The following is a 21,108-nucleotide window of genomic DNA, read 5'->3' as shown; positions in this document are numbered from 1 at the left end:
ATACCCGTGAAAATATTCCTCAGGAATGAAGGCAAACATTCTCAGATGAAGAAAAACTAAAAGGACTGCCAAAGGAAGTTCTTCAGACTGAGAAATTATACCAGAGGGAAACTTGAAACTTCACGCACAAAAGAAGAGCTGCAGAAATGACTGGTATCTGGGCCTACATGATTCAGGTTGGCTACTTCCATATGCGATCTACACAAGCCTCCCCATTCTTCCAGGTAGAGTTGTATGTGCTGAGTGTTTCTCCAAGGTCAGCAAATGCTTTATGATTATTCTTGTATTCACCTACAGTGGCTCCCATTGGTCCTGTGTATATGATGTAGGAAATTGGTTCAAAGATTCTGGAGACATAATATCTGAATTCAAAGCCTACAACTTCCACTTACTAATTGGGTGTCCTTAAGACAGTCACTTAACCTCTTTATGCCTCAGTGTTCTTATCTTTAAAATGGGAGGGTAATGTATCTCCCTTGCATGTTACCAAGAAGATTAATTAGTTAATGAAGAGAAAGTGATTAAAACAGGCCTGGGAACCTACTATGTGCTTTGTGTATTAACCACTATTGCAAGTGCTTGAAAATTACTAAATAATTAAGCCTAGCATGGACTGATACACCATCAGCCTTCAATTTCAAACCCAACAGTTATCTAAGGACTAAACTAATCTCATAGTAAATCCTATGCTACTTGTATTTTTGTAAAATCTATATCAAAACATTTTGAAAATCGGAGTGGTCAAGAAAGTTCTCTTTTTTTTTCAGGTGCACCTTTCCTGACCAGAGATCCAATTACCTGCCCCCACCCTCCACCAGGAAGCATGGAGTCTTAACCACTAGACAACCAGGGAAGTCCCAAGAATGTTCTTTTGAAAAATCAAATCTCAATTGTAAATGATGTAAAACAGAACATAAGTTGACAGGTAGGATTTTGCAAATGAATAATATCATCTGGCACATAAAGCTTAACCATGTCTCTTCACTCAGCTAAACAGAGTATTTTTATCACACATTCTTTCTCATTGGAGAGCTCAATTTGAACTTTTTGTTACTAGTCCTTACCATGAACTTTCCTCTAATGGTTGATATTTGAAGTAGATTTGCAAAGACAGATGTGTCCATTCACATTTCTAGGAAATACAAACTCCAATCCCTCTGTCAAGTTCTGTCATCAGAAGCTTACCTACTTAAGCCTCCCACAGAAAGTCCTTCAAAATTCTATTTTGATATGTCTTTGATTTTTTGGTCAAAGGTCAAAATAAGAAATGGCCATATAAAGAATATATTTGCATTTGCTGTAAAACTGCTAAAATATAAAGACATTCTTCATTATACAGATTTTACAATATAAATCCCCAAAGATACTATCTCTCTCCTGATAAATTACTATCAGCACTTTTGTTTGATAATAAAAATTGTATTCAATGGTTTGCCACCCAGGTAGTGCACTGGAATAGTCTTGAGTAGGTTTTAACCCCTCTTTGTCCTCAGGCCTTACCTTGCACCAGTTAAATCAGAATCCTGGGGAATGAGGGGCTTCCCAGTTGACTCAGCGGAAAAGATTTCGCCTTCCAGTGCAGGAGATGCAGGAGACCAGGGTTCCATCCCTAGGTCAGGAAGATCCCCTGCAGGAGGAAACTGCAACCTACTCCAGAATTCTTGCCTGGGAATCCCATGGACGGAGGAGCCTGGCGGGCTACAGACCATGGGGAAGCAATAGTCAGACACGACTGAGCACAAGCACACACACACGTGGGGAATGGGACTCAGGCTTGATTTTTTAAAAGTTACCCAGGAGTTTGTCTGTTTGATTGTTTTAAGATTTTTTGATGTGGACCATTTTTAAAGTCTTTACTGAATTTGTCACGGCATCGCTTCTGTTTTATGTTTTGGTTTTTTGGCCGAGAGGCATGTGGGATCTAAACTCTCCAACCAGGAATTGAACCCACACGTCCTGCATTGGAAGGCATAATCTTAACCACTGGACTGCCAGGGAAGTTCCCTCCAGGAGGGGGCCCAGGTCTAGGTGTTTCTATCTTTGTGTGCAACTGTGCTTTTGAGTGTTTCTAAAACCTTCTGTGATGATGCCCCAGCAATCAGTAGTGAGTGCATCAAGCTATCCCCCATGGTGGTCTCTGTTAACAGCAGTACTTGACAGCTCAGAACTCGTTAAGTATAATTTAGGTGATATTATCCAAACTCGGAATTTTCATTTGCCCACACCTTTACTTCACCTGTGAGGTTGCTAGGGCCACCATAATGAAAGTAACGCAGGCTGCATGATTTAAACAATGGAAACAAACTTTCTGACAGTGCTGGAGGCTGGAAATCCAAGATCAAGGTATTGGCAATGTGGTTTCTCCTGAGGCCTCTCTCCTTGGCTCACAGATGCTCTTGCTATATCCCTCCATGGTCTTTCCCCTGTGTGCTAAATCTCTTCTTCTTATAAGGATTGCTTTAGGGTAACACAAGTGCCTTATTTTAACTTGATGACCTCTTTAGAGGCACTACCTCCAAGTTTAGTTCCATTCTGAGGTCCTGGGGATTAGGGCCTTTAACATAAGAGATTCAGGGAGGATGCGATTCGACCCATGGAAAGTCTCTTTGAACTTTACTGCTCACTGACAGTCATTTGAAACATTCCTGTATTCATCTCTATCTATTTCATACTTCATTATCTGCAAAAGCTTACTAATTGTCTAAGCCTTTTTTTCCCTGCCCTCGAGGAGGGCCCTGGGAGCAGGACTGGTTTATGCACACTTGCATGAGGCCTGAAGTTTAAATAGCCAGTCTAAACTTTAGTGAGCTTCCCTGGTGGTTCAGATGGTAAAGAATCTACCTCTGATGCAGGAGACCCAGGTTCAAACCCTGGGTGGAGAAGATCCCCCAGAGAAGGGAATGGCTATCCATTTCTTGCCTGGGAAATCCCGAGAACAGAAGAGCCTGGCAGGCTACAATTCATGGGGTCGCAAAGAGTCGTACACAACTGAGTGACTAACACACTAAACTGTAGCAGGAAATCAGAGTTACCCAGGGAGTTTTTAAAATACTGCCGTCCCAGATATTGCAGTCTCATGATCTAGCTGGTTCCTCTCCATTGGTAATTTTAAAAAGAAAGGAAAAAACATAACTCTCTCCAGGTGATGGGAATGTGTAACCAGGGCTGAGAACTACTGGTTTCAATGAATGGATGAGATTAAAGAGAACTTTTCCAGGTGAGGAGGAGGAAGAGAAGTGTGGGACATGAAAGCAGGATAACCTGGTGTATTTGAAGGACAGTGAGAAGACTGACTCACAGAACCAGAGATCAAATTGCCAACATCTGCTGGATCATTGAAAAAGCAAGAGAATTCAAAAAAACATTTACTTCTGCTTTATTGATTATGCCAAAGCCTTTGACTGTGTGGATCACAACAAACTGTGGAAAATTCTTCAAGAGATGGGAATACCAGACCACCTGACCTGTCTCCTGAGAAATTTGTGTGCAGGTCAAGAAGCAACAGTTAGAACCAGACATGGAATAACAGACTGGTTCAAAATTGGGAAGAAGTACATCAAGGCTGTATATTGTCACCCTACTTATTTAACTTCTAATCAGAGTACGTCATACAAAACGCTGGGATGGATGAAGCACAACCTGGAATCAAGATTGCCAGGAGAAATATCAATAACCTTAGATATGCAGATGATACCACCCTTATGGCAGAAAGCAAAGAGGAACTGAAGAGCCTCTTGGTGAAAGTGAAAGAGGAGAGTGAAAAGGCCGGTTTGAAACTCAACATTCAAAAAACTAAGATCATGGCATCCAGTCCCATCAATTCATGACAAAGTGATGGGAAAACAATGGAAACAGTGACAGACTTTATTTTCTTGGGCTCCAAAATCACTGCAGATGGTGACTGCAGTCATGAAATTAAAAGATGCTTGCTCTTTGGAAGAAAAGTTATGACAAACCTGGAGAGCATATTAAAAAGCAGAGACATTACTTTGCTGACAAAGGTCTATCTAGTCAAAGCTATGGTTTTTCCAGTAATCATATATGGATGTGAGAGTAGGACCATAAAGAAAGCTGAGTGCTGAAGAATTGATGCTTTTGACCTGTGGTGTTGGAGAAGACTCTTGTCAGTCCCTTGGACTTCAAGGAGATGAACCAGTCAGTCCTAAAGGAAATCAGTGCTGAATATTCCTAGGAAGGACTGATGCTGAAACTGAAGCCCCAATACTTTGATCACCTGATGCCAAGAACTGACTCCTTGGAAAAGATCCTGATGATGGCAAAGATTGAAGGCAGGAGGAGAAGGGAATGACAGAGGATGAGATGATTGGATGGCATCAGTGACTCAATGAACATGAGTCTGAGCAAGCTTGGAGAGTTGGTGATGGACAGGGAGGCCTGGTGTGCTGCAGTCCATCGGGTCCCAAAGAGTTGGACACAACTGAGCGACTGAATTGAACTGAACTGAGAAGACTGACAGGCTGGAACTGTGATATGACTTAGACGTAAAGGAAAATAAGATCACAGAGGTCAGAGTGAAATTACTGTAAGGCTTGTAGAACCTGTGTACAGACAGGAAAGACAGGAGGGATGTAGAAACCAAGTCAGCAAGCTCAACTAGTTGGTTATTACAGAAAAATAGGTGTAAGATAATGAGGACTTTGCCAAGCTGTGGCACTGAAACAGCCACGCAGGAATAGGTGTAAGGATTGGGAAGGAAGGGCTGGGAGGACTTGCTAAATGGATGAACTGGTAAGAGATATATGTTAAGGAGATTAAGGTAAAGGTTGAACTATAAATGATTCCAAGGTTTCAAAACTGATGGTCTAGGAATATGCTATTAACAAAAATGAATATAAGAAATTGTTGTCATGGAGTAAAGAGCATGAATTTGTCTAGATCATAAGCTTGTCTATGAAATTTTAACCTTCTAAAGTCAGGGATAACATCTTATTTATTCACATAGCATGATGTCTTGTGTATAACAGCTGCTCCATACATTTCAGTTGGCTAGAGTTAAATGAGGTGGAATTGTAACACCTAAGTAGATATCCAGATATGAAAATAAACATAACAAAGAAGAGAAATTAACACGGAAGAGATGAGTAGGAATTGAGGCTTCTCGCATGACAGAGCCCTCTGGGAAACATACTGAGTGTCTAACAAGGATTTTTAAGCATCTCTGCAGAACCTCTCCATCCTGCATCCTCTTTTTCTTCTCTCTGGCTCACCCACTGTAAGAGGCATCTGTTGTTTTCATCATCCAGCATTCACTCCCTTTGCTGGTTCCTCAATTTCCCTTTGGAGAACTTCCCCCTTCCAAGGCATGTGGTCTGGCTGGGACTGTCTGTCACAATGCCTTGCCCACTCCAGCAAGCGTGTCAAACTACTATTTAAACAACAGGACTGTTCATTATATTCAACCTCTCCTCTTCCTGGAGGCCTTCCTGGACCACTGTGCCTTCCATTCCCCTCCTTTGAATTTCTACAAAGTTATAGTTCATATAGTTGTAGTTCAAACTAGCAGCAAGTGCCCTTTTTACCTAAGCTGGGCCTACCAGACTGTCTCTCCTGGATTCTTAGTCTCGAGTAGAGTAACCAGCTCAGAAGCCAGAACTTCTTTGGTGGCTGAGTCCTGGTGACACAGCTCACCAGGTCTGTGAAATTGCTGAGGTCTCTGTCCTCTCCATAGCCAGTTTACTCAGCCTTGCTGATAATTACCCTTCCACTACATCCCCTTTCTGTAGTTAACCAGAATTAGTTTTCGTTGCTTGCAAATAAAACTTAACTGAGTGCATTCTTTCCCATTGTTCAAATTTTGCACAACTTTGCTTTGCATTCAAAATCCAGAAGTGAGCATACGATATCCCATGGTCTTTCTCTCTCCTTTTTTAAGGCCCATCCCAGGGATTCTCATCTTTATTTCAAAGCAGACAACTTTGTGACAGCACATGGTGATGGGAAGCCGACAGCTGACATGCTTATACCTTCCACGTCTCACATCTACTAATTCATTGTCAGAGGTGCCTGGGATGCTTTTGCCCTGGATTATAAATTGTCTGGCTAAAATATCGTCTCTCTTCCTACTCCATTTATTTCTTGAATTCTAAACCCCTCCCAGTGTATGTCAGATGCCTGTCAAGGGTATCTGAGAATATGTTTCTCCATCCCTTCTTCTTTCCTGTCTCTCTATCCAATATCTTCTTTCTTTGAGCAACCACTTTTAAAAAAATAACTAAAAGCTGCAGTGCCCCCAACATCACCAACATGCATAAAGGAGGATCTGCTTCTCTCATGTGTGAGAGAAACAGATACAAATTCTGGCTGTGGAAGTGTGGGCTTCCATCAGACCCAGGGATCAACGCCTTTTACCAGGCTCAAAACAAACAGCCCTCACAGCGATAATGTTATTTGGTATTTCTCTGAGCAATTCATAGACATGAAAGAATTAGCTGTCAGTTCCTCCCAAAAGAATGAGTGTGATTCTGGATCTGATCCTGTCCTGTTTCTCAGACCTAAACAAAGGGCCCTGCATATAACCTGTGCTGAACAAGATGACTTCTCACAAGGAAAAGCGGGGGAGAAGTGAAGAGAGTAAGAAAGAAAAAGAGAAGACCCACCATTCATCTAATAACTATTATGAGTCTGGGATGACAGGTTGGAGAAAAACACCCCAGTGTTCTGTCTGCGCTGTGGTTCCATTGATCACACTTGATGACTCCATGGAGGAGTTTCCACAGAGGTTGGGCTGTCTCCAGCCATCCCTCAAGCTGTGGTCTTATGTGTTTGATGATTCTTCTATTGTGTTACTGGCCCTCTTCCTTATACCAAGTTCAAGTGTTGCCTCACTTATCAAAGCAAATCAGTTTCAAACTAACACCTGTAACTTGTGTATGTACAAACACATATGCACATAACATCTGTACTCTTTTTTTCTGTTCCCCCTCCCTGTTCTCGTTCGGGACCAGGGTCTGGGGAGGGAAGTAAAGAAAGAACCATGCCTATTAGCCTGATGTTTTGCAATGATGTGACTGGAAAGAACTCAATGAAATTAGGGACTGGCTTATTCCATTTCAAGAAATTCTGTCATCAAAAGGAAAACGTGCCTTCACCTGCTCAGGGAAATCATTGGCTGAACTTCTTCACAGAGACACCCTGTGAACTGCCAAAAAAAAAGAAAAATAAAGAAATGTAGGGCATAAAAGCAAGAGCCAAGCCTTTCCATGGCTTTACACACCGGTCTTCCTTAATATTACTGTGTTTCAGAGTTCTGTCATACACAAAATGCTCTCTTGTGCCCTGATTCTCCCAATGTCAACCAATAATCACTCACGTCTGAGTCAGGGAAGTCTGACACCGCAAGTACAATCCCCTCAGCAAACCCCCTTCTCTCATCTCTCGATTGTCACCCTGGTATAGATGAAGCTGTTTGGCAATAAAGGAAACAGATACACAACAAACCAAGTTTAGCATCAATCATCTGGAGGATAGGTATTTGCCTAATGGCACAAAATGGATTTTCTTTTTTACTGTATAGTCTTGTTCTCATAAATTTGATAAGTTATATTAAAGTAACTTTTAATTTATAAAATTCTTATAAAATTAAAAATGTTTTACATGTAAAACCAGCTATAAATCAAGGCACATCTTTATTGTTGTTTGCCTGTCAACACATATGTGTATCCACCTATCTTAGACATTCTATTTGTGTGTGTGTATTTCACCACTGGATTGTAAATCTCCTCAAGGCCAGAGACTATTGCCTTCTACCCATCCAGGGCTTTCAAAAACCCAAATTAAGGAATCAAAGAATCAGGAGACGAGGAAATCAGAGGAAGGAAATGTGACAGCCTGTGACTCAAACATAGGTGAAACTTCTAAAATCTTGTGCTGCTCCTGGTGCCCCTTCCCTCAAAGTGGCTTTGTGGTTATTACACTCCAGGGTGGAGAAGAGCAATAAAAGTGTACCCGCCCATCAACACATCAGCTTTCAGTTTTTCAAGGTTTGTTTGTTTTTTTTCAGGTTTGTAGTTATTTTCCTCCAAGTGTAATGAAAGTTGAGTGACCTATTCAGAGTCTGCATAGAGCAAGAATATGAGAGCACAAAACCCAGTCAAATGGCTTCACTCTTGCTGCAGCCAAAGGAACCCCATTTAGCCAAAAGCTCAGCTGAGGGCACTGGATAAGCACACACCCATGGAGCCTGCGCGCGTCGTCACTGATCTGAAGAGCCAGCACAAACCAGGGGGTGCTCGGGGGAGCCTGGAGCAGGTGCACACACTCTCTCCAGCAGCGTCTCCTGGACCACAGGGAGGAATGGATGGCCTCTCAGAATTCCACTTTGGAACAAAAGCAAACCAACATGACTGACTTAAGTGGGTGGATGATCAAATAGAATCATTACCTCTTGAAATGAGACAATGAAAGAAACCTGTTCTTGAAGTAGGAAGGAGATTCCAAGTTTTATTTTCTGTGCTTCCAAGTTTGTTCGTGTATTTGGTCTCCAGTGCGTGAAAATAGGTCTCCACCAGAGTTTTCTGAGATGACTATATGTATATATTTTACTTGTAGGGAAAATGGAAAGCGCCACAGACTTATTGAATACAGTCCACATAAACACATACAGATTTCAGGTTGTTTTTCTGTGTTTTGAAGTCGAATGATATCTAGGGTAAAGAGTGTAGGCTTTGGACTTGGACAAATCTGGGTTTGAGTCCCACTTCTATAGTTTACTGTTTGTTACCTAGAGCAAGTTATCTGAGCTGCAAATTCATCTTCTGTAAAATAGGAAGAATTATTGCTTAATTCATCTAGCTGTAGAATTAAAAATCAGGTAATTTACATCAAATATTTGGCATTCCCTATTCTATAATTTTTTCATTACCAGGTTGGTCATTTCTTGTGTCTCCTTAATGGATGCATTTTTTTCTTTCAGTCCCTAATTTATTGCTTTAATATAATTGTATTTGAAACATTTCTGATATATTGGATTTATTTTCAATCTTCAGGCTGCTCCCTCCCTGTCCCTGGTCAAGTGGAGTGGCTCTGTACTGGAAAGGCACAAATTGTATCTCAGGCAGGAGGAGCAAGTCTCAGGGTGAATGTTGGTTTCACTATAGACAATGCTGTGGCAGAGCCAAGTCCAGTTATGCAGGTAGGATGGGGAAAATAAACACAGAGGGGTCTGCCATTAGAATCCTCTCCATTAATACAGAGGGAAACAGGAAGAAGAAAACTCTGTTTTATCATAGAGGCAGACAGTTCACTGAAATCACACATAAGAGGTAAGAGCTTATATTTACTGAGCATTTATGATGATGCCAGGAGCTGTCCTACATTAACTTTTGGCAGCAGCCCTGTGACACGGATATTATTGCCATCTCTGTTTTACAGATGAGGAAACATGGGCCCAGAGTGATGCAATACCGTGCCCAGGATAAAGCCAATTATTAACACAGGTTGCCTGGCTCTGGGTCCCTGTGAGAAGCCTGTGTGTGTGTTAAGTCGCTTTAGTCATGTCCAACTCTTTGCAACCGTATGGACTGTAGTCCACCAGGCTCCTCTGTCCATGGGATTCTCCAGGCAAGAATACTGGGGAGTGTTGCCATGCCCTCCTCCAGAGAATCTTCCCAACCCAGGGATCGTACTGGCATCTTTTATGTCTCCTACATAGGCAAGAGGGTTCTTTACCACTAGCGCCACCTGGGAAGCCCAAGAAACCTCTAGGCCATGCTAATTTGCAACAACAACAGAAGAGCCACATTTTCCACTTTAATACAAAATGAAAACAAACCATTCAGAGTGATTTGGCCATGTAAGGGAAGCAGTGGTCCTGTCTGTGCCTGCCTGGGACAGAGACTGTGCTTGCTGCGCTGGGAAGGGGCAGGAGAAAGGAGGTGTGTCTGAAAGATGAAAGACAGGCAGGCAGAATAGACTGAGTTTCATAGGACATTTTTAAAACAAGCAGGCAGCAGTAATTGTTGGAGTTTATTCTCAGTTGAGAGGCATCTACATGTTCCATCACAAAGGTTATGCGATAAGATAGCCACAAGCTTTGGATGGTTTGATTCAGTTAAAGAAAGACAAGAGCTCCTTAATAACTTTTGAGTAGAGGTTCTGTAATGTGAATAGAAAGGACAGATTAGCATATGTAACTGAGTGCTGTGTTAGTCAAATTGTTGATGTTGAGAGTGATGCATTAGTTTTGGTGGTACTGCCCGTGCTGGAAAGTGTTTGGGGGATTCCTTTAAGACAAATATTTAATTAATTTATTAAATTAAGGGTCTTATAATTGTGGCATGCAGATCTTCAGTTGTGGCATATTGAATCTAGTTCCCTGACCAGGGATCAAACCTGGGTCCACTGCATTGGGAGTGCCAAGTCTTAGCCACTGGACCACCAGGGAAGCTGCTCGGGGGACTCATTTTGGGTCTCTTGTACACCACAAGGCCATCCCTGATGCAAAAATCACATTCATTCACCCCACCCCAAGAGGGCACCACACCAAGCACTGGGAGAACAAAACTAGGACACCAGTCTCGCCTAAAGTCACAGTTAGCAGACAGATTACAGTTCCAACAACCTACACCACTAAGTTCTAAATGTAAAAGGAACAGTTAACACTGAGTGCTATGAAAATCCTGGCACAGAAGGAACTCTGTGCCACTTGAGCTAGGCCTTGATGTCTGGCTTTTAACAACCAGAAGATGGGGTTGAGGGGTGAGCAAGGGTGAGGGGGATGACTCAAAGCCAAAGTAACAGGAGAGGAAGATACAGATATCCTCGGCTCCCTCAAGTGACCAAGGTCAGCTCCCTCAAGAGACCAAGGTGAGCGGGAGAATAGTATGTGCTTGTGGGGATGGAGCTGGGCTGTAGGGACAGACTGGATCAGCTGCTCAGAGATTTGAATGCCCATTGCAGACGTCAGCATTTCAGCTTCTAAGAAATGGAAACCTCTGAGTGACTTTAAGCGTTAGAATGACTAAATTGTGAGTCAGCAAGACTCATGTCCTAGTGGCACATAAAATGGACTAAGGCTTCCTGAAGCTGACATCTGAATTTTGGAAGAATTCTGAACAAGTTTGACAAATAAGAAAGAAAAGTGATAGGGAAGTGTGTGTTGGTTTCTTCAAAAAACAAAGTATTGAACAAAATAGGACAGATAGATTATAAAACAATCTATAGATTGTAAAACAGATTTTCTTCTGTGGTTTATAAATGGATCAGAAGGCACTTCCAAGAAGATTCAAGAAAAGATTTTGGAGTGAAGGAGACATAATAAAATCAGTGTACAGTCGTCCCTAAAGCACCCACTTTCAAGAACAACACCACTTCTGGTGAATAATCAGTTTGATCTTTTAAAAACAAGTGGAATGATTCAAGTTACTCTTGAAACAGATTATAACCCATCACCAGAACCAACTTCTGTAACCCCAGGGGACCTTCTTCTCCACCTGTAGTGGCTCCTGATGTGTCAGCATAGCAAAGGTCCATCCTCAGTTATTCACATGCTGACTTAGGTCCTGCTGTGAGGGAATCTTGCAGATGTGATGAAAAGTCCCCATCTGTTAATTCTAAGGAAGAGCATCCTGGTGGGTCTGACTTCATCAGCTGCAGGGGAGGGAGAGGGCTTTAAAATAAGGGCTGAAGCTCTCCCAAGAGAAAGACACTGAATTCTACCTGTGGACAAGAGCTTCATCCCATGCCTGGAGTCCCAGCTTGCCCTGAGGCTTCAGACTTATGCAGCCAGACCACCTTCACTGAACAAATCAATCCCATGTAATAAATCCCTATTGACAGGCACACACACAAGTGTGTATAATGTGTACAGAGATACAAAAATATGTAGTAGTAAGGTGATTTTATATACACATATATATATGCATGTACATATCTCATCCTAGTTCTGCTTCTCTGGTGGAGTTCTAACACACAGTTTGAGAGCTGACAATGTGAGGGAATGTCTTATAAATGAATTACAGAAACTCCATTGTTGGAGACAACTTGAGTTAAAAGTGAAGCTGTTGTATATGTTACTTCTCTGAGCATGCCACACACTGCGAAATCGTTCTATTCTTAGAACCACAGAAGCTTTGACTTCTAATCTGATCCCACAAGACTTCAGTGCATGGATCTTTTTTTTTTTAATTAGTTGGAGGCTAATTACTTTACAGTATTGTAGTGGGTTTTGTCATACATTGACATGAATCAGCCATGGATTTACATGTATTCCCCATCCCGATCCCCCCTCCCACCTCCCTCTCCTCCCGATCCCTCTGGGTCTTCCCAGTGCACCAGGCCCGAGCACTTGTCTCATGCATCCAACCTGGGCTGGTGATCTGTTTCACCCTAGATAATATACATGTTTCAATGCTGTTCTCTTGAAACATCCCACCCTCGCCTTCTCCCACAGAGTCCAAAAGTCTGTTCTATACATCTGAGTCTCTTTTTCTGTTTTGCATATAGGGTTATAGTTACCATCTTTCTAAATTCCATATATATGTGTTAGTATACTGTAATGGTCTTTATCTTTCTGGCTTACTTCGCTCTGTATAATGGGCTCCAGTTTCATCCATCTCATTAGAACTGATTCAAATGAATTCTTTATAATGGCTGAATAATATTCCATGGTGTATATGTACCACAGCTTCCTTATCCATTCGTCTGCTGATGGGCATCTGGGTTGCTTCCATGTCCTGGCTATTATAAACAGTGCTGCGATGAACATTGGGGTGCACGTGTCTCTTTCAGATCTGGTTTCCTCGGTGTGTATGCCCAGAAGTGGGATTGCTGGGTCATATGGCAGTTCTATTTCCAGCTTTTTAAGAAATCTCCACACTGTTCTCCATAGCGGCTGTACTAGTTTGCATTCCCACCAACAGTGTAAGAGGGTTCCCTTTTCTCCACACCCTCTCCAGCATTTATTGCTTGTATACTTTTGGATAGCAGCCATCCTGACTGGCATGTAATGGTACCTCATTGTGGTTTTGATTTGCATTTCTCTGATAATGAGTGATGTTGAGCATATTTTCATGTGTTTTTTAGCCATCTGTATGTCTTCTTTGGAGAAATGTCTGTTTAGTTCTTTGGCCCATTTTTTGATTGGGTCATTTATTTTTCTGGAGTTGAGCTGGAGGAGTTGCTTGTATATTTTTGAGATTAATCCTTTTTCTGTTGCTTCGTTTGCTATTATTTTCTCCCAATCTGAAGGCTGTCTTTTCACTTTGCTTATAGTTTCCTTTGTTGTGCAAAAGCTTTTAAGTTTCATTAGGTCCCATTTGTTTATTTTTGCTTTTGTTTCTAATATTCTGGGATGTGGGTCATAGAGGATCCTGCTGTGATTTATGTCGGAGAGTGTTTTGCCTATGTTCTCCTCTAGGAGTTTTATAGTGTCTGGTCTTACATTTAGATCTTTAATCCATTTTGAGTTTATTTTTGTGTATGGTGTTAGAAAGTGTTCTGGTTTCATTCTTTTACAAGTGGTTGACCAGTTTTCCCAGCACCACTTTGTTAAAGAGGTTGTCTTTTTTCCATTGTATATCCTTGCCTCCTTTGTCGAAGATAAGGTGACCATAGGTTCGTGGATTTATCTCTGGGCTTTCTATTCTGTTCCATTGATCTATATTTCTGTCTTTGTGCCAGTACCATACTGTCTTGATGACTGTGGCTTTGTAGTATAGTCTGAAGTCAGGCAGGTTGATTCCTCCAGTTCCATTCTTCTTTCTCAAGGTTACTTTGGCTATTCGAGGTTTTTTGTATTTCCCAGTGCATGGATCTTAATCTGCAGTCTACAAACCCTTGAAACTGTGTGTAAAGTTTTTCCTCAGGTGAGCCCGGATCTTTCACCAGATTCTCAAAGAAATCCATTTCTCCTCATGCTTACTTTGAAGGTTATTACGTTATTGATCCTCAGGTTCCCCAGTGATTAACTGTCCATACAGTATGAATGAGTAGCTGACCCCATGGCTGCCTGCCTTGTTCCAAAATTAGTCCTGACTTTTTACAGATTTTGTTTTTTTTGGCAGGGGGAAGCCACTTGTAACTAGTAGGAGAAATTCAGTTTAAGCCTTACCTTGATTAAATGTTCACAAATATATGGTGAGACAATCCACCTAAGAACTCTACAATAAATATGAATATCTACTAGTCAAGAGAATCAGTGATGCAGAAAACACAGTTTGTCACCTTAATTCATACTGAGACTTTAACAAAATTAAATAATGATCAATTAAAGAATCTCAAAATAATTATATTGCTAAATATTAACTTCTGTTCTGCAAAGAGAGGTTTATACTTTATACATGAAAATCAGTAAGAGTAACCAGTCTAGTTAGATTCACATTAAAAGCCCACATTAGAGGACTTCCCTGGCAGTGCAGTGGTTAATAACCTACCTGCCAAGGCAGGGGACATGGGTTCGATCACTGGTCCAGGAAGTTTCCACATGCCTCGGAGCAACTAAGCCTGTGCACCACAACTACTGAGCCCATGTGCTTTAGAACCTGTGCTCAACAAGAGAAGCCACCACAGTGAGAAGCCCATGCACTGCAACTAGAGACTAGCCCCTTGAGCAAAGCAACAAAGACCCAGTGCAGTCATAAATAAACACATAAACAAATAAATAAAATAATTTAAAAAAGCCAACATTGAGTCTTTCAATGAATTAAAGGATTTCAGCCTGTAACATGTAAGAACTTCTTTGTTGTCTTACTAAGTTTCTTACCAGTTTCCAACGTTCAATTCAGTTCAGTCACTCAGTCGTGTCCAACTCTTTGGGACCTATGGACTATAGCACGCCAGGCCTCCATGTCCATTACCAACTCCTTGAGCTTACTCAAACTCATCTCCATCGAGTTGGTGATGCCATCCAACCATCTCATCCTCTGTTGTCCTCTTCTCCTCCCGCCTTCAATCTTTCCCAGCATTAGGGTCTCTTCCAATAAGTCAGTTCTTTGAATCAGGTGGCCAAAGTATTAGAGTTTCAGCTTCGGCATTCACCAATGAATATTCAGGACTGGTTTCCTTTAGGATGGATGGTTGGATCAACTTGCAGTCCAAGGAACTCTCAAGAGTCTTCTCCAACACCACAGTTCAAAAGCATCAATTCTTCAGCACTCAGCTTTCTTTATAGTCCCACTCTCATATCCATACTTGACTACTGGAAAAACCATAGCTTTGATTAGACGGACCTTTGTTGGCAAGGTAATGTCTCTGCTTTTTAATATGCTCTCTAGGTTGGTCATAACTTTTCTTCCAAGTAGCAAGCATCTTTTAATTTCATGACTGCAGTCACCATCTGCAGTGATTTTGAGCCCCAAAGAATGAAGTCTGTCACTGTTTCCACTGTTTCCCCATCTATTTGCCATGAAGTGATGGGACCAGATGCCATGATCTTAGTTTTCTGAATGTTGAGCTTTAAGACAGCTTGTTCACTTTCCTCTTTCACTTCCATCAAGAGGCTCTTTAGTTCTTCTTTGCTTTCTGCCATAAGGGTGGTATCATCTGCATATCTGAGGTTATTGATATTTCTCCCGGCAATCTTGATTCCATCTGTGCTTCATCCAGCCCAGCATTTCTCATGATGTACTCTGCATATAAGTTAAATAAGGGTGACAGTATACAGCCTTGACGTATTCCTTTCCCTATTTGGAACCAGTCTGTTGTTTCTGTGTCTGGTTCTAACTGTTGCTTCTTGACCTGCATACAGATTTCTCAGCAGACAGGTAACGTGGTCTGGTATTCCCATCTCTTGAAGTATTTTCCACAGTTTGTTGTGATCCACACAGTCAAAGGCTTTGGCACAGTCAATAAAGCAGATGTTTTTCTGGAACTCTCCTGCTTTTTTGATGATCAAATGTTGGCAATTTGATCTCTGGTTCCTCTGCCTTTTCTAAATCCAGATTGAACATCTGAAAGTTCACAGTTCACATAACTGCTGAAGCCTGACTTGGAGAATTTTGAGCATTACTTTACTAGTGTGTGAGATGAGTGCAATTGTGTGGTAGTTTGAACATTCTTTGGCATTGCCTTTCTTTGGGATTGGAATGAAAAGTGACCTTTTCCAGTCCTATGGCCACTGCTGAGTTTCCCAAATTTGCTGGCATATTGAGTGCAGCACTTCCACAGCATTATCTTTTAGGATTTGAAATAGCTTAACTGGAATTCCATCACTTCCAATAGCTTCGTTCATAGTGATGCTTCCTAATGCTCACTTGACTTTGTACCCCAGGATGTCTGGCTTTGGGTGAGTGATCACACCATCCTGGTTATCTGGGTCATGAAGATTTTTTTTGTACAGTTCTTCTGTGTGTTCTTGCCACCTCTTCTTAATATCTTCTGCTTCTGTTAGGTCCATACTATTTCTGTCCTTTACTGGCCCATCTTTGCATGAAATGTTCCCTTGGTATCTTTAATTTTCTTGAAGAGATCTCTAGTCTTTCCCATTCTATTGTCTTCCTCTATATCTTTACACTGATCAGTGAGGAAGGCTTTCTTATCTCTCCTTGCTCTTCTTTGGAGCTCTGCATTCAAATGGGTATATCTTTCCTTTTCTCCTTTGCTTTTCACTTCTCTTCTGTTCATAGCTATTTGTAAGGCCTCCTCAGCCAGCCATTTTGCTTTTTTTGCATTTCTTTTTCTTGGGGATGGTCTTGATCCCTGTCTCCTGTACAATGCCATGAACCTCCATCCATAGTTCCAGGAACTCTGTCTATGAGATCTAATCCCTCAAATCTATTAGTCACTTCCACTGTATTTAATCATTAGGGATTTGATTTGGGTCATATCTGAATGGTTTAGTGGTTTCCCTACTTTCTTCAACTTAAGTCCAAATTTGGCAATAAGGAGTTCATGATCTGAGCCACAGTCGGCCCCCAGTCTTGTTTTTGCTGACTGTATAGAGCTTCTCCATCTTTGGCTACAAAGAAAATCATCAATCTGATTTTGGTATTGACCATCTGGTGACGTCCATGTGTAGAGTCTTCTCTTGTGTTGTTGAAAGAGGGTGTTTGCGGTGAGCAGTTTGTTCTCTTGGCAAAACTCTATTAGCCTTTGCCCTGCTTCATTCTGTACTCCAAGGTCATATTTGCCTGTTACTCCAGCTATTTCTTGACCTCCTACTTTTGCACTCCAGTCCCCTATAACGAAAAGGACGTCTTTTTTGGGTGTTAATTCTAGGTCTTGTAGGTCTTCATAGAACTGTTTGACTCCAGCTTCTTCAGCATTACTGGTAGGGGCATAGACTTGGATTACTGTGATATTAAATGGTTTGCCTTGGAAACAAACAGAGATCATTCTTTCATTTTTTATATTGCATCCAAGTACTGCATTTCAGACTTGAACAACAAAAATGCATTTTGTTGACTGTGATGGCTACTCCATTTCTTCTAAGGGATTCTTGCCCACAGTAGTAGATATAATGGTCATCTGAGTTAAAGTCACCCATTCCAGTCCATTTTAGTTTGCTGATTCCTAAAATGTCGATGTTCACTCCTGTTTGACCACTTCCAATCTGGACATAGTTTTCAAGCCCTTTTGATCTATTCCTACTGTTCCACGCAAGTTTTTTTAAAATATTGTTTTGACTGTGCTGGGTCTTCATTGTGGCATGCGGGCTTCTCTCACTGTGGCAGATGGGCTTCTCTGGTTGGGGCACATAGGTTTAGTTGCCCTGTGGCAAGGGGGATCTTAGGTCACTGACCATGGATCAAACCTCCATCCTCTGCATTTGTTCAGGTGATTGTTAACCACTGGACCACCAGGGAAGTCCCCCTATAAGTTCTAATTGTTTTTTGATATTTGTTTGTTTTGGCACACTATGCAGCTTTCCAGATCTTAGTTCCTCGACCAGGGATAGAACTCCAGATCCAAGGCAGTGGAAGCACTGAGCCCTAACCACTGGACCCCCAGAGACTTCCCCAATCTCTAATTGTTAAATCCAACTGTCTCTAGATATCTTTACTTCGTTAAGTCACTGGAATCTCCAATCTTCATGTCCAAGGCCAAGATTTCAATTTTCCTTCCTAAACTGTTTCCTCTTTCTTTCTCATTCTTAGAAAACTGCCTCGCCTCGACCCAGCAGCTCCACGACCTCCTTTTCCTTCAGGCCCTACATCCAGCAGGGCTTCCCCTTGGCTGTATCCCCCATCTTTGCACTTGATGTCCTCACAATGCCTCCTCCCCAACACAGTGCCTGTGATGGAGGCCACCCTGACCACCAGAGTCATCATCCCCTAATTGACCACTCTGCTTCCCACATAGAAGCCAGAATAACACTCCAAAGCTCTAAATTAAATGACATCTCTCCTTTGCTTAAACCTCCCGATGTCCTCCAGCCTCACCTGAGAATGAAATCCCAATGTCTCACCTTCACAAGGCCCTGCCTGCTCTTTTTTGCGCCCATAGTGGTCTCTGAGGTGCTGCAAGTCATCAAACCCTGCTTCTCTATTCGTGTCTACCCTGGTGTCCTGTATCCTGTTAGGTCTCAGACGGCAGGACATTCAAGATGTACACATGGCACCTAACAACTGTCCTGGACCCAATAAACATCTGCCAGATAAACGAGTCACTGTCTCAGCATCCTGACTTTATTGCTCCACCTCTGTTAGTTTTTGTGTCTAGATGTATTTAGAAGTATCATTTTATTTTGGTTTTCTCTGGTTTAAAAAAAAAAAAGACATTTTAATACTTTCTCTCTTCAAGTAACTAATGCCAGACTCACTGCCCAGTCTCATAACATGGGGCATTTAATTGCCGCTTCAACTGCTTTTTTGTTGAGGTATGCATGTGTGCATGCTTAGTCATGTCTGACTCTTTGCAACCCATGGACTGCAGCCCAGGTGGCACTAGTTGTTTAAAAAAAAAGAAACCTGCCTGCCAATGCAGGAGATATAAGAGATGTGGGTTTGATTCCTGGGTTGGGAAGATCCCCTGGAAAAGGAAATGGTAACCCACTCCAGTATTCTTGCCTGGAAAACCCCAGGGAGAGAGGAGCCTGGTGGGCTACAGTCCATAGGGTCACAAAGAGTTGGACACGACTTAAGTGACTTAGCACTACACTGGACTGTAGCCCACCAGGTTCCTCTGTCCATGGGGTTTTCCAGGCAAGAATACTGGAGTGGGGGGGGGGGGGGGGTGTGTGTGCCATTTCCTATGCCAGAGAATCTTCCCGACCCAGGGATGGAACCCATGTCTCTTATGTCTCCTGCATTGGCAGGCAGTTTCTTTACTACTGCGCCATATTGCCATTCCTCAAACGCCTTCTTGATATACATAATATAGCTGCACTGCCTATAGAGGCTGAACTTATCACTATTTTCTTAGCACACTTACTGAAACTGTTTTCTATGAGCCAAGACAGCACATGAATAAAACAGTTAAATAGGAATGTTGTCTTTAAAATGTGTAAAGATGGCTAAGTCACCTCTCAACATCAGCCTAGTTAATACAAACAAGAAATTGAATTAAATCTTTCAAAGACAGTTATTTCTTCATTTAATTTCTGTGTTTATAACTTTTTAATTCCCCTGCACTCTAATGTGTGAAATGCATCTTTACCTACTTATGTTTAAAAGACAATTTGGGGGAAATTTTTACCATTAAAATAATAATTTGTCCTGATTGAAATATCTACAAAAAACATTTGGCTAAAAATTCTTAAAAGACATCATTAAACTAGAGGTTCCTTTGTGGTACTGATTCTGCTACAATTCCGGGCAGGTCTTAACTCTGAGCAGTTTTCTGCTAAAAAAAAAAAAAAAAAAAAAGGAAGGAAGGAAGAAAGAGGAAAGGGAAGGAGGGACAAAGGAAAAGAAACTGGACTGAATGATTTCTGAAGTAACCCTTCCCACTCAGACTTTTCTTGGTTCTGTTAAGAACTTGCCTTTAATCTACAGAGGTCTGCAAAGCAGAATGGTAATAACAGCTACTGTTTCTACGAACCCAAGCATACAACACGCTACATTAAAGTCTTTACATGGGTCAGTTCAATTAATGGAGTTTATGATTATTATCCTCCCAATTTACAGGTAAGAAAACAAACTTAAGCTGGAAAATTCAGTCACACACACAAGCTTTGTTTGCTTTTTAACAAACATGATCCTCAACTGCCAAAAAGAGAAAGGGCTGAGTAGACAGGAAGGATTTATGAACTCAAAAAATGCAAATCACAATGATACTGCCTTAAACAGATCTCTTGGCAAAGTCTGCTATTTAGGAGGCCTGTGCTACATGCCACTGCCTGTAGGACAAGGTAAACATGTTTATCCTAACCTGCCAGAATCAACAGCTGTAACATCTTTTCTTGAATCAACAGCTGTAACGTTGAATCCCAACGTTGAATCCCAACGTGTAACGTTTATCACGGGTATTTATTCTCTAAATTCAAGTACAAACATGAGGTACCTCAAAGAAAGAACAGATAATGCCAATAGAATAAAAAGATAATTTGAAACTAACATTTAGACAGGTATCAATGACATCTGAATTTACAATATTTCCTGAATGTTATCCTATATGTAATATTAACATCAGGATAGTCAACTAAAATTAAATACACCACGGAAACTATACCAAATCACATTTTTAAAAATTTTATTTTTCAATTTTTTGGCCACCAGAGTGGCATGTGTGATCTTAGCTCCCTGACCAGGGATTGAACCCAAGCCCCCTGAAATGGCAGCATGGAATCTTAACCACTGGACTGCCAGGGAAGCACCCACAAATCACACTTTTACACAGAAAATTATATCTTCAATCATATCCTCAGGAAAATTAAAAATTTAATGAGTTTTACACTGAGAATTGCACCTTTTATAAACTATTTGCTAAATTTTGCTTGTCTTTTTTCTTATATATAGTTTGAACTTTTTCAATTGGTATCAAATACATTTCCTTTTTTTGACGGGCCAGGTGCCATCTTGGCAAAGCCAGCTTCAGAGCTCAGCTGAAACCAACTCACAGGGATAAGTTCCTCAATTGTGAGTTAACAGATGCCGATGAGCAGTTTAAAAAACAAAAATATTTTTGAAGCACTTATACCTCAGTTGGCCTCAGAAATGGCATTTGACAGACTTGATCTTTGTACTTAAAACACTAACATCAAATGATTTTAAC

Source organism: Odocoileus virginianus, chromosome 9 (assembly GCF_023699985.2).
Source record: "Odocoileus virginianus isolate 20LAN1187 ecotype Illinois chromosome 9, Ovbor_1.2, whole genome shotgun sequence".
NCBI classification, from domain to species: Eukaryota; Metazoa; Chordata; class Mammalia; order Artiodactyla; family Cervidae; genus Odocoileus; species Odocoileus virginianus.
This window is presented reverse-complemented; position numbering follows the sequence as displayed.